Below are 12,964 nucleotides of genomic sequence, written 5' to 3' on the forward strand. Positions count from 1 at the left end.
GCTTCCGATTCTGTGTCTCCCTCTCTCTCTGCCCCTCCCCCGTTCATGCTCTGTCTCTCTCTGTCCCCCCCCAAAAAAAAAATAAATAAACGTTGAAAAAAAATTGTATTGCTTTCAAGATAAACAATTAGCACCTGGACATTTCACCTCAGTGAACCTTGCTGATCTGCTTTCTTATTCTATCATTCTAACATTCTTTCTATCTGGGGTTTTGAAAATTCAGTTTATGAACAAAATTATAATATCCTGAGAAGTATTTTCTAATATTAATGCAAAATATTAAGAACAACAGCCTTGCCGTTGCAACTACACATGGCATTACTTATCAACACTGTTCCCAGCTACTTTTTGGGTTAAGCCCCACAGATGCTCTAGAAGTCTCTCTGGGACCCCAAACCCTGTCCCTCCAATCTCAGCTGAATAAAACAGCCTTCACTCAAACACTGCGTATCTTATTCACTGGAGCTGCCGTAGACACTTCCTATCTGTGTAATTATCACTGGAAGTATGGACAGATATGGTTCTCAAACTGGTAAATCCAACCTCTGCTTTGAATATGAACATTATATATGCAAGCTTTCTGATGCGAAATATTTTCACAAAACCACATTTGGTTCCGTAAGGTCTCGGAGGCTTGGCTTGCTGAGATTGGCTTCTCTGGAGAAGAGCTGTTTCTGTAATAATTCTGCAGAGGTGAGAAAGACCTTTCACAAGGTGAGAGGGAATTCAGTGGGAACAGATCCCAAAGAAGACGGTTATGCAAATTGTATTTAACACGCTCACTTCAAATGACTAGAGAGAGAAATTCTACATAATATTTTAAAACAGAATGTACCCTGTTGGTCATTTGCTGTAGAATGTCTTCAGTGTTTAGAAGAAAACTCAGCATTTGATGTGTCTCGGCAAAAGTTTCACAATGAGCCACCCCGATTTAACACAGACACAGCCCCTTGGCAAAACCCATATCCCACCTGAGACACTAAAGCCCACTGGACAGGAGGAAAAACCACGAGGAGGAGTCCAATGGTACAGCTAAAATATTTTCTAAAAACAAGAAATACACAAAGAAAAGAAGCAAAATTATCCCTTGGAGAATCTGTAAAAGCTAGGGTGGCTCGTGTAAGCAGGCAGGAGGGATCTGGCACTCTAAACAACGGATTTCCAAACTTTTGATGCTGCTTTATTCATTTCAAATCAGTGATGCTGGCGGCGGCAGATTATAAAAGATCTGAGTGACAAAAGCGACATTTCATAACATAGTAGACTTTTGACTGAAAATAACACTCCAGTTTATTTTTTAAACCCTTACAAAAAGAGAAGTGACTGGGGTGCCTGGGTGGCTCAGTCGGTTAAGCATCCACCTTTGGCTCAGGTCATGATCTTGCAGTTTGTGAGTTCAAGCCCCACGTTGGGCTCTGTGCTGACAGCTCAGAGCCTGGAGCCTCTGAGCCTCTTCCCACTAATGCTCTCTCTCTCTCTCTCAAAAATAAATAAAAACATTAAAAAAAATTTTTTTTGAAATGTTTTTTTTCCCAAAGAGAAGTGACAAGTTCAGAGAATAAACAAACTTTATTTTATAACAGTATTACAGAAAGCAAAATACCATTTAATACAACTTCAAGCTGCTATAAATCTAATCTGGCATCATAACTATACATAGGGTCAAAAGCAAAGGAAAAAACGTTCAATACAGTTAATAGGTCCCTATCAGGTCTCTGGTGTGTGCTGGTAAATGGTCTAGCTTCCTCACAACCATCAAAAAACCACCACAGCCCCTGCTTCTCTCCCCGGTGTCCTCAACCTCATGTGAATCATCCAACTGTCTGAAAGAGACATACCTGCTCCATAACAAAAGGTCAGTTTTACACGTAGACAAGGAGGTTTAATACAAAGCAAGCGTTCTACACAAGTGTGTTCAAATAATGGAAAGTACTGAAATTTGGACATGTTAAGAAAGAAAGCACTAAGGTTTTAAGCTGCCTGCATATTTTAGCAGAAGGGAAGCCACCATTTTCTCTTCTTCCTCCCTCCTGTTTCTGGAATGCTGCCAAAGAGCACGTGTCTGAGAAGCATTGGCACTGTGGTGCGACAGGGTCTCTCAACACAGTGCGTGGTCAGTGAACTTGTTGGTAATTCTCCAGTCTGGACATTCTCTGACTTTTTACTTTTCTGGCCCAAAGTCAGAGGACTGGAAAGTCAACAGGGTTCAATATAAAAAATATCCCCAGTGAAATTCTCAAACATTAGAAAATTTTCAAGATGTAAGAAATGCTTCTAATCTGTATTAATATTTCCTCGTACAGTATATTGACTGCATCTGAAAATCTGTAAATATTTCCTGTGAGAATTCAATGGGAAGAATCTGGAAGATAGGAAAGCCGCTATTGAAATTAGTCACTGAGTTTCCTTTCTGCACAACAGCACCTGTTCAAGTGAACGGCACCTTACCAGCTTGGGCTGGCTTTGTTCACTATCATTTGATCAAAATGAGCGATTAAAAAGCAGGTAGTTGTACACAAAGCAAACGGGAAAACAAAAACAAAACTCCCTAATTAAGAAAAAAAAAAAAGAATATTTAGAAGTGGTTATAAAACAAAATAATGTATTAAAATGCGAGGGAACAGTATAGACCAGAGCTGTTAAGGTAAGGTTTGGTCGTTGGCATTTTAATTCTTCCGGCTCCTGGTCATGGTTACCAGTCGTAGTATAAATTCGCTGGAGTAGTGGTGTGGCATTAAGACTTGGAATGGTCAAAATTCTTCAGGTTCACAAAGTTGAATGTTGTTTAAAAAAATGCATTTCTAGGAGGAAAAAAAGGGACAAGGTTAAATATTCCAAAGACAGAGACTTGAAAAAAAAAAGTGTAACATTCCATCCAATTCCAAATTAAGTAACCAACAGTTACTACCTAATTCTACAATATGCAGCATGTTTTCCAGAAGACCAGCACTAAGGACTTACTCCACCCTGAGGAGGCCTTACACTGTGTGGGGAACTGACTGCACACCGAAAACAACCAGCAACTAAGAACACACACAAAAAGACTTAATTATAAAACAGGTAATTCATACATTGAAAATCCATAAAGGAGAAACCCATGTAGACTTCAAAGCTAGATTCAAGGAAGGAGGAAAAACAAAGTCCATTCTGACTTCCTTGGAATGAACAGAAACAGTGCTTCAGGTGGGAGAACAGAATGGGGAAAGAGGTCAGGAAATGAGATGGTGTTCAGGGGGGTATGCAGAGTAAGGGGACAGAAGGGGTTGCGAGAATGAATGAGGAACAGGAGAGTGAGGAAATGGACATTACTGGGGATAAGTAATAATAAAGTAAGTAATGGCAGGTCAGGTAAAAAATATTAGGTCTAGTTTTTAATACCTGGCTGACAAGTACAAAATTGATTTGACAAAAAAAAAAAGGAAAAAAAGATGAATTCAGGAAGTGCGTTCAGACAAACGAACAGCTCTCAGTGTGCTGTGATGATCCAGAGTAGAGAGCGAGAGGCAGAAGACAGGTCAGAGAGCCAGGGGGTGAGTGGCGGGTCCACGCAGGGCAGGACAAGCCCAGGATAGGAGGCGGCTGGTTTTGAGGAAGGCTTGAGATGGCCTGATTTTGGTTCTGACAACCTCGCTGAAGCTTCAGTGTGAGGGACAGGCTACAGGTAGGGAGGAGAGAGACAGGAAGGCCAGGTATGCCTGCTGGCTGATGGGGATGTGAGTGCCACAGAAACCAAGTGCAAAGTGGACTGGGAGGTACCTCCGCTGGAGTACAATCAGAGGGTGGTGTCTGGGAAGAAAGTACCAGAGAGCACCATCAGGTTTGGAGTCTGGGACCTCAAAAGCAGAGAGAGAATGAAAGGCGTAAGGCGCAGGTGAGGTCTTAGGACCACGGATGTGGATTTGCAGGTTGGCACAAAGGGTAAGTAAAACTGGCAGGTGAACTAGTCTTTGCAAACAAATATAAGGAAAAATGAGAGACGAGTCCCGGGGAAGCCCATAATCAAAGGGGTGGGGGGTGGGTAGAAGAGAGGACTAAAAAAGGAGTGGATAGGGAGATAGACAAAAAATAAGGATGGTGCATTAGCCCCAAGAGTGAAAAGCGTTTTGAGAAGGCAATTTTTCACTTTCTACTCCAGCTTGGTTGGAAGTTTTGGCAAAAGGTAGGTGATTACAGAGGACAGTGGAGAGTGGTAATTAAGGTCCTTTCCAAGAGATATGGCCTCTCTGGGCTGATGGCTCAGAGCCTGGAGCCTGTTCCGATTCTGTGTCTCCCTTTCTCTCTGCCCCTCCCCCGTTCATGCTCTGTCTCTCTCTGTCCCAAAAATAAATAAACGTTGAAAAAAAAAAAAATTAAAAAAAAAAAAAAAAGAGATATGGCCTCAAAGTCAGTTAGAATGCACAGCCCCTTGTCTTGGTAAAATTGTCTTGTTTTAATGGAACAACTCCCCATTACTGAGATTTATCATACATATTATTCTAGCCTCTTGATTACACAGGATAGATTAATCAAATTCACTGTCTCCCACCTGTTGTCTGCTTTTGGCTATTTCATTACTCATTAGGACTTTGCTCGATTCCAGGTTGGGCGGGGGAGAGGGGCACATCAATGGAGAAAACACAAAGTCATCCTTTTTTAGGTTAGTAATTATGAACAGAAACTTGAGGGCTGGTGAGAGGGAATAGATAAAACTACCAATCAAATTGGAACTGGGAGTTATCTGTGACCTTCAGTCACACTATCTGCCCTTGATCTTTGTGAGCTGGTTGCTCTGTTCTTCTTGCTTAGTGAATATGCATTGCTTCTTGAAGCCAGCTGCCGCTCCGCCCAGCTCAGGTTATAGAAAGTGAACCTCTCATGTCACCAGTGCCTGGAAACCTACAGAAAGAGTGAGGTTTAAGCTCCGATTCTCCATTTCCTTTACGTTCCATGTCATGTTACTCCACTGAATCTGTTTTCACCAAATATAAAAATTTCAATTTCGAAAAGAAAGCTAAAATTAAGCTTGTTTCAAAGTCATTAGCAGACAAGTAAACAGGAATCTAGGCGTATACAGGAATTGAATGAGAGATCTTGATTTCAAAGAGCTTCAATGTTTATTGAAATATATGTAGAGAAAAAGACATAGTTACTCATGTAAACTCAAATGTCATTTACTTTCATTTATTTGCAATCAAACCACTATAAAGTAAAACAAACCAATTTCCTCTTCTGGTAATAAGTATTACAAATGACAACCTCAACACGCTCTTAGAATTCCAAACAGTTTTCAGAAGGATAGAAAATTACATTTATTGTAATTTTAATGTTAAATGCATTCTTTTCCCCATTCCTTAAGAAGCAGTAAATCAAATGGAACTCTGAGCTAATTAGATATTCAGTATTGCAGAACATCCCAGTTTCTCACTGTTCTGGGTGAATAGGGAGTGATTTATTGTATGAAGTTTATAATTGACACATCCACCTATCTTTTTCTGCTTCCTGTACTTAAACATACATGGAAATAGATTCCCGCAAGTAGTAAACATCTAAGCTTTTGAACAAAGAAGGAGAAAAGGATGGAATCACTAACGCCACTGATACACAAGCATCAGACATTTAAACTTTTTTCTGTTCTTCTGCCATGTATCTGTGAGAGAGGGAAAAAAACCTTCGTAGTTGACTTTTTAACAGACTACATTTTAGCTCTAAATGATTTATTACCCATCCCAATCAAACTGAAAACTAGGCCCTGGTTCTTCATACAAGGGCTTCCTACAAGAACTCTTTTTTTTTTTTTTTTTAAAGCTTGAATTCTCTCTCTTTCACAATAGTCTGGATACCTTATTTTGTCAACAGATTGACAGGCATTAATCGCTGGCATTAATTACTATCTTTGCCCCTTTTGGCAATATCATAATGGTCACCTTGAGCTTGGATCGGATCAAAACATTGAAGTATATGAATTATACATTATGTATTAGAGTTTTGGTCAAGTAAACAAAAACAGAAGCCCAAAGCACCGTTTCCATGCTTTAGTTTCCCACCCCTAGACTATATACAACGTCAGTGAGCGTTACTGACTACTACAGTGCAGTTCCCCTAGCCTCTGTCCCCCTCTTTGGGCCAGAGTGGGAACAGGTCAAGGTGGCTGCCTCATCTAATCACAGATCTAACTCTATATCCAAATGCTTCAAGGGTATGTACCAGTTGCCTATTCCACCTTAAGTCCTCACAGAGGGTTCCAAACAGTCAAATTTATCTTAATGTGCCTGACGAACAGTGGGAAATCAGCCAAATTCAAGCACAGGGGTTTTATCGCTGCATCTGAAAAGCACAACCTCAGAGTTTCCAGAGACAGGGGCTCTCACACAGGGGTTTCAAACATGAGCGTGCTCTATTCCAGAAACGGATTCGGTAAACTGCAAATGTGCACTTGTGAAAGAGTATTTGACCCAAACCACTAGAAATACTGCCTGTAAGTGGTAAAGCACTCATCTGAAGGGGACTCTCAATAAACACGCAAAAATGTGGTTTTTATCCAAAATAATTAAAATAATGCAAGAAACCATAACATTTAGCTTCGGATTAAGATTCAATTACAATAGGGCAGTAGTACAGCCGGAGATCTTGAAAACATGAGTAAAATATTTATGTAAGAGATAATCCAACTCTTTCCTAAATAAAAATGTGGTCCATGCACCCAGGTGTAACGTTCAGCTTTAAATACAATAGTTTATGGATTTCAGTTATTACTGATGCTAAACCGTCTTCCTTGGTCTTTGAGTATTTGATTTTAATTTTTAAACCGAATTTTCATTCTAAGAGGGGTCCTAGAGCCAAAAAAGTAGGAGAAGTTCTATTCGGTTAACCCAGGGAACAGCCAATGCTCACCATGTTTATAGCACCACTATGATGCAGACCAACCAGTTCTCCAAGTCTGCAGATCCTGAGGGAGAGACGTTTTCGGGGGGCAATGAAGTCAAAGCCATTTCATAATCACACTGAGCCATTAGTTGCCATTTCCGGGGAATGGACATTTTCACTGATAGTGACACAAGGGTGAGCGCCCCTGTTGGCATCATGACACACAGGTCAAAGCAGTGCCACCAAACTGTACCAAAGTCACTGTTTGTTACCACCGCGCACTCTCGGTGACATAGAAGCCAAGACGGTAAGGCGGCAGGCAGCTTCACTTAAGGATGTCCTTGATGAAACACAGAAGATAAAATTACTGTCTTCCATCTCAACCGCCGAGTTCCTGTCTTTTTAACATTCTGTGGAATGAAATGGAAAATGGGCATAGAACACTCCTGCGGCATACAGATGGACGGTGGATGTCTAGAGAAAACAAGTCCTGCTTGGATTGTGAATTGAAGAGGCTGCTTTTTCATAACCACCTTTTTTATTTGAGAATTACTGAACGACAAACCGTGTTATTCAATTTGGCAGGCATTTTCTTGAAAATGAGGTGAGCCTGTCATTTCAAGGAAAACAATGGACGATACTTGTGGCTGGTGACAAAATTCAAGCTTTGAGGTGAAACTGGGATTTTGGAAAACTAGTCCGGCCACCATGAGCTTGACAGCTTCCCAATTCTCTCTCTTTCCCAATATTTAAAGACTCTTATGAGATCAGTGGCAACCACTGTTTTTAGTGTCTCACTCATTGTGCCTCTTCCAGGATTTCATATCATTGGAACCACACACTACCTGTAGCCTTTCAGACACGCTTCTTTCACTAAGTGATTATTTTGAGCTATTTTAATAAATATTTTACATTTGTTCTGTTTAATTTGTAATGTGGTAAATTTCAATAATCTTGATTTTTACTAGGGTGAATTTTGGTAGATATACTTCACTCTGACAAAAGCTCTTTGGGTTCTTTGGTAATATTTAAGAGAGTAAAGTGTCTGAGGACCATCAACCTTAGAAATCGCTTGTGTAGCCTCTGCTGTCCCTAACGTATCACTCTTTCCTTCTCTCGTGGATATCTGTGTGCCTGCTGAATTTAGAAGGAAAAATTAAATCTACTGTTGTTGTTTGTGTTATTGTTGTTGTTTTTCCTTTTTGGTCAAATGGTCAACAGGTCAGCACCTGTTCAACAAACAGTTCAGGGAAATAACTTTGCTTCACCTGCTTTGCCTGAACATACTAATGCTGCTATGGTGCCACTCACCTCAAGAGGCTCTCCAGTGGCCCCCGGGAGACTCTGGTCTCACCTTCAGGTCTTGGACCTGGTTGCCTTCCACCCCCATCTCTGTCTCTTCTGAGTGCCAACTATATGGCGCTCGATAACGTACACGCTAACACAACTTCAAAGAAAAAAGTTCAGAGTTTGCTAAAATCACATCGATTTACTTAAGTATTTTTGCTTTCAAGAGTCAATTTTGAGATGCTTTCTCCAAATTTCCATTTGTTAAAAACAAAACAAAACAAAAACCCACGCCTGACTTTCACCCACAACTCATTCCCGTTCCAGAGGGAGGTGTCAGGAAGAGCGCCTTCTTTCATTCCACACTGTAAATGGCCAAAGCTCTCTTTAGGCTTTGAGCCAATTACACTCCCTTACCTTTGAGGACAGTAAGGGAGTGATATTAGGGATGCCAGCAGGCCAGTTAATGGAGTTTTCTTTAAAGCCAACAGTAAATTTTTTTAATATTTATTTTTGAGAGAGAGAGAGAGGAAGGGAGGGAGGGAGGGAGGGAGAAAGCGTGAGCAGGAGAGGTAGCAGAGAGAGAGGGAGAGAGACAGAATCCCAAGCAGGCTCTGCACTGTCAGCACAGAGCCTGACATGGGTCTCTAACTCCCAAACCATGAGATCATGACCTGACTTGAGAGCAACAGTCAGATGCTTAAAACGACTGAGCCACCCAGGCGCCCCTAAAACCCACAGTAATTTTTCTATTGGAATCTTTATACTTGACACATTGAAGTCCCTATTAAAGAATTACTACCACACAGCAATTTCAGAACATACTGTCAAATGAAAACATCAATTTTACCTCATTTTTAAACACCGTTATTTTTTAAAATATGGATTTACTTATTCACTTAGCTTTGTATCATAGCTGCAACCTCAAAGACCTTTTGCACAAAATTTTTCTAAAATGAATCATGTTTCAAGTACATTGGTGGGAGTCTGTTATTTGAAAGATTCCCGTCATGAAGCCTTCTGCAAAGCAGCATGTAGTGTGGATTGAGACTGACTGTGGGTCAGTCGAGCTCTGTCACTCACCATCTGTGTGACTTAGGTGAGAGACTTAACTTCTCTAGGCCTCCGTGTGTCCTCGTCGACACCTAAAATAGCCGTAAGAACTAGTTCTCAAACTAGTTGGCAAAGTTCTCAAACAAAGCGGGGCACAGAGCAGGCAACCAATGAATGTTAGCCAGTATTATTTTTATAGATTTTCATAGAGGAGACTTCAAATTTTGTTGGGTTTGCTTCCACCTTAAGTTCTGTTCTACTCTTGAAGACAGACACTGAAGACCGTGTCGGTTTCCCTGTTAATAATTGCTCGAACCGATGTAATGGTTCCCTTATAGGACGCTTCACCTAATCTAGCATGCTTTCAGTCAACCCCACACTCTCCTGAGGGATTTGACCTTCCTGAAGAACAGTGCCGAACATGCCCTTCCCCTACTCACGTACCCTGTGCAGATGACCTACACAGCAAAGTCTAATCTGAGGTACTGACACGCAAGGTCAGGACCTTCCATCTGCAATTTGCCGTTGACAAGTCTTTCCAGGTCTGCGGAGACCTCAACACACATCCACGTGTAGAATTTGCTCTTCCTGATACCATCCCATTGCTTCTCCACACGCTCTTTCCTCTCTGCTCGCCTCCATCTGTTCGAATCCTCCCCAGCACTCTGCACAGAGTGGCTTCCCTGTTGCCTTTTCAGGGAGGTCTTCTCGGAAATGCCCGTCAGAAACTGTCTCTCCTCCGGTCAACTTTCACAGCCCTTTATGAAGGCTACTCTTAAAACACTATTTTTTACTCTCTATATTATTAGCATTCGCGTTCCTATGCTTTTACCTCCTTCTCCCAACAACTATCATAGTGCTTCGAACGTGGTCCTTTCACAATGGTACCCACTGATGAATCCATGAGTGAACGTAACAGGGACGGATCTGCAAGGCAAGCCTGAAGAGCAGGGGTTTGGGGGGGGGGGGGGAAACTGGTTTGCTTCTTCTGTTCTCTTTTGTTAAATAACTACACCTATCATATCTTGGGAGGACTCTGCCTTCTTTAAGAACCTGGCTTTCCTAAATCTTTGAAGCTCTGACAAAGATTTCTAAGAGTAGTTAGTATTTGGCCCGAAAGCTGGAATAAGATCTTCTGGTTCACTCTGCTAGGTTTAAATCTTGTGGGAACTTGATGTGAAAGCATTTTACAAAATCTTAAAGCTTCGTTTACATTACAAGTGGACTAGAGAAAGGATATACTCAGTATCCAGTATTCTAGCTAGGCCTGTATCAATATTAGGTTCATTAAGAAAAGGAGATGAGAAAACATTTCTCTGTGGCATCAAATAAAAGTTGTACTTAAAAAAATAGTATCAAAACTCCTTATATCTTTTAGGGAAAAAAAAACTTTGAAAGCATATACGAACAGAACTTACTTACTAAGTATTTATTTTGCGTTTTTTTTAAACAGGAAGGTTAGTGGGAATCAAAAGAATTCATCTCTAGACCCAACTCTCTAGCTTACTATTAGTTTACATTTTCCCCCCACATCTTCAGAATCCAGTATGTTATTTTGTACTTACAGTACATCAATTGGGAAGTATTTTTCGTATTTTAAGTAGCCACATGTGAGTACTGGCTATCGTACTGGACAAATCGAGATTCCCACTTGCTCTAAGGCTAACGAAACTATTTTCATCTATAAGTGTTACGTCAACATAGGGCCAATAAGTCACTGAATGTAATTCTCATGGGGTCAGGAGTATCTAAAACACACGCACGCACTCACTCGCACTCATCGGTTACCATAGCAAAATTCTCTCCTAATGCCACCCACAAATTTACATTTTTAAAAAACAGTATCTGGGATGACTAACATGGGAGAAGTTATTCAGACAGACAAAACTATACTTAGCTCTACACATGGATGGCATTTAGGATTCCTGAGTAGAAATGACCTTTGCAAATTACTTTATTCTCTAGGATTCTAGTTCCTCATTTAAAATGGGGGGGGGGGGTTGAGAGAAGATGATCTATAAGCAGTTTAAGATTGAAGATTCTTTTAACTTTCATACTCTTCAATGCGCCCTTGTCTCGGGTATAATAAAGGCACAATGTCAGGCCCACCTCCTCAGAGGCCGGTGGCTGAACACATCAGTAGGGAGACTGGGTACCAAGGGCCTCAGCATGAAGAGCCACTGGGGACCCAGAGCTCTCCCCTCATCTGAGGGGGGCAGCACCTCCTCAGCCTTTGCCGCCATGACAGGCAGCAGAGTTTCTCATGTTTCTGAAGTTGTTCAAAGCCTTCCCATTTTAAGCACCATTAATCCAAGTTCTAAAAAAATACTGTTTGGGCCAAAAAACAAAACTTTGGGTATCACCTTCATGCGTCTAATTTGCCAATTTTGCCTCAGCCTCCCCACCCCTTTGAGGCTATTTTTAATTCTCAATAATGAAAAACTGGAAAAAATATGCAGTATTTGTGACTAAGAGGTTAATAACCTTAATAAATCTGTAAGAGATAATAAACACCTGAACAGAAAAAGGGGAAAAAACTGGCAACTCAAAGAAATGAAAATTGTGAGGTGTATGTGTATTTTAGCTTCATTAGCAATCAAAAAAAAAAAAAAAAAAAAGAAAAGAAAAGAAATACACAATTAAAAAAAGGAGGGGGGGGCAGATGCTCTTTCCTCACCAGATTGGCAAAGATTTCTTAAATGTTTTACAATCTTTAATGTCACAAAGGTGTAGGAAAACAGGTTGCTCATAAATTTAAGTGGGAGTCTAACTTGATAGAACCTTTCAGGACAGGCAGGCAATATGCCCAAAAGAAACCATTGTGGGGCGCCTGGGTGGCTCAGTCAGTTAAGCGTCTGACTTCGGATCAGGTCATGATCTAGTGGTTTGTGAATTCGAGCCCCGCGTTGAGCTCTGTGCTGACAGCTCAGAGCCTGGAGCCTGCTTTGGATTCTGTGTCTCCCTCTCTCTCTCTGCTCCTCCCCTGCTGATGCTCTGTCTCTCTCTCCCTCAATGTAAAACATTTTAAAAAATTAAAAAAAAAAAAAAAAAAGAAACGAAACCCTGGGTGGCACACCAACTCTAAGCAGAATTCTAAAAACATTTGCACTTAGAAAACAATGATAATTCATGCCCCCAAAATGTACACACAAGTGTCATCTTTGCAGCTGGGTTTAACTGTGAAAACAGAGGAATAACCTAAATGCCCATCAGCAGGTGTCACGTAAACCCCTCAGGCATCCATTCAGTGGCTATTGAAAAACGATGAGATAATGGCAAGGAAGGTTATATGCAATGTATCCTTAAGTAGAGGGGGGACAAACAGGCTATATAACAGAGTCAACAGTAGGAGCCTACACAAATAGAGGTGGGAATGCGTGAATGTGTACGTGTTCACACAGAGACACTGTGAAAGGGAATTTTCGACCTCCAGGAGCGGAGGAATTATGGGTCACTTGCACTTTCTGCTATCCCTCCATTTTTAAAAACTTATAATTGCCTCTATTATTACCGGAAAAAAAAAAAAACAATAAAGATCATTTCATCTTCAAAAACAATAGTGAATAGTAGTTCTGTCCAAGGGCAAACCCTGGGAAATTAGTGGCTACCAGGCGCTCACGAATGCACAACAGCAGTGGTGTCCAGTGCCTCTTCCGTTGGGCAGTTCAAGTCTATTGGAGCTGACTCCTTGATAGCACCTGCCGGCTTTAAATGTTAAATGCAACATTCCACAGCACTGCAAAGTGAAAACTGGCCGTGCCTGAAAGCCACGAAGTCCAAA

At 41.1% G+C, this 12,964-nt stretch overlaps 1 protein-coding gene across 25 annotated transcripts in view; it reads right to left on the reverse strand.

Annotated features, from left to right (window-relative positions):
- Positions 1 to 1,550: 1,550 nt before the first annotated feature.
- Positions 1,551 to 12,964, reverse strand: part of EPB41L2 (erythrocyte membrane protein band 4.1 like 2) — a 221,547-nt gene continuing 210,133 nt past the window's right edge. For all 25 annotated transcript variants that reach the window (XM_086707835.1, XM_086707848.1, XM_086707847.1 and 22 more), the window contains one exon: positions 1,551 to 2,801. The gene's annotated coding sequence lies outside the window, so the exon portion shown is untranslated. The remainder of the gene's footprint in view (positions 2,802 to 12,964) is intronic.

Source organism: Puma concolor, chromosome B2 (genome assembly GCF_028749965.1).
Source record: "Puma concolor isolate L17-30 chromosome B2, mPumCon1.1.hap2, whole genome shotgun sequence".
Taxonomy (NCBI): domain Eukaryota; kingdom Metazoa; phylum Chordata; class Mammalia; order Carnivora; family Felidae; genus Puma; species Puma concolor.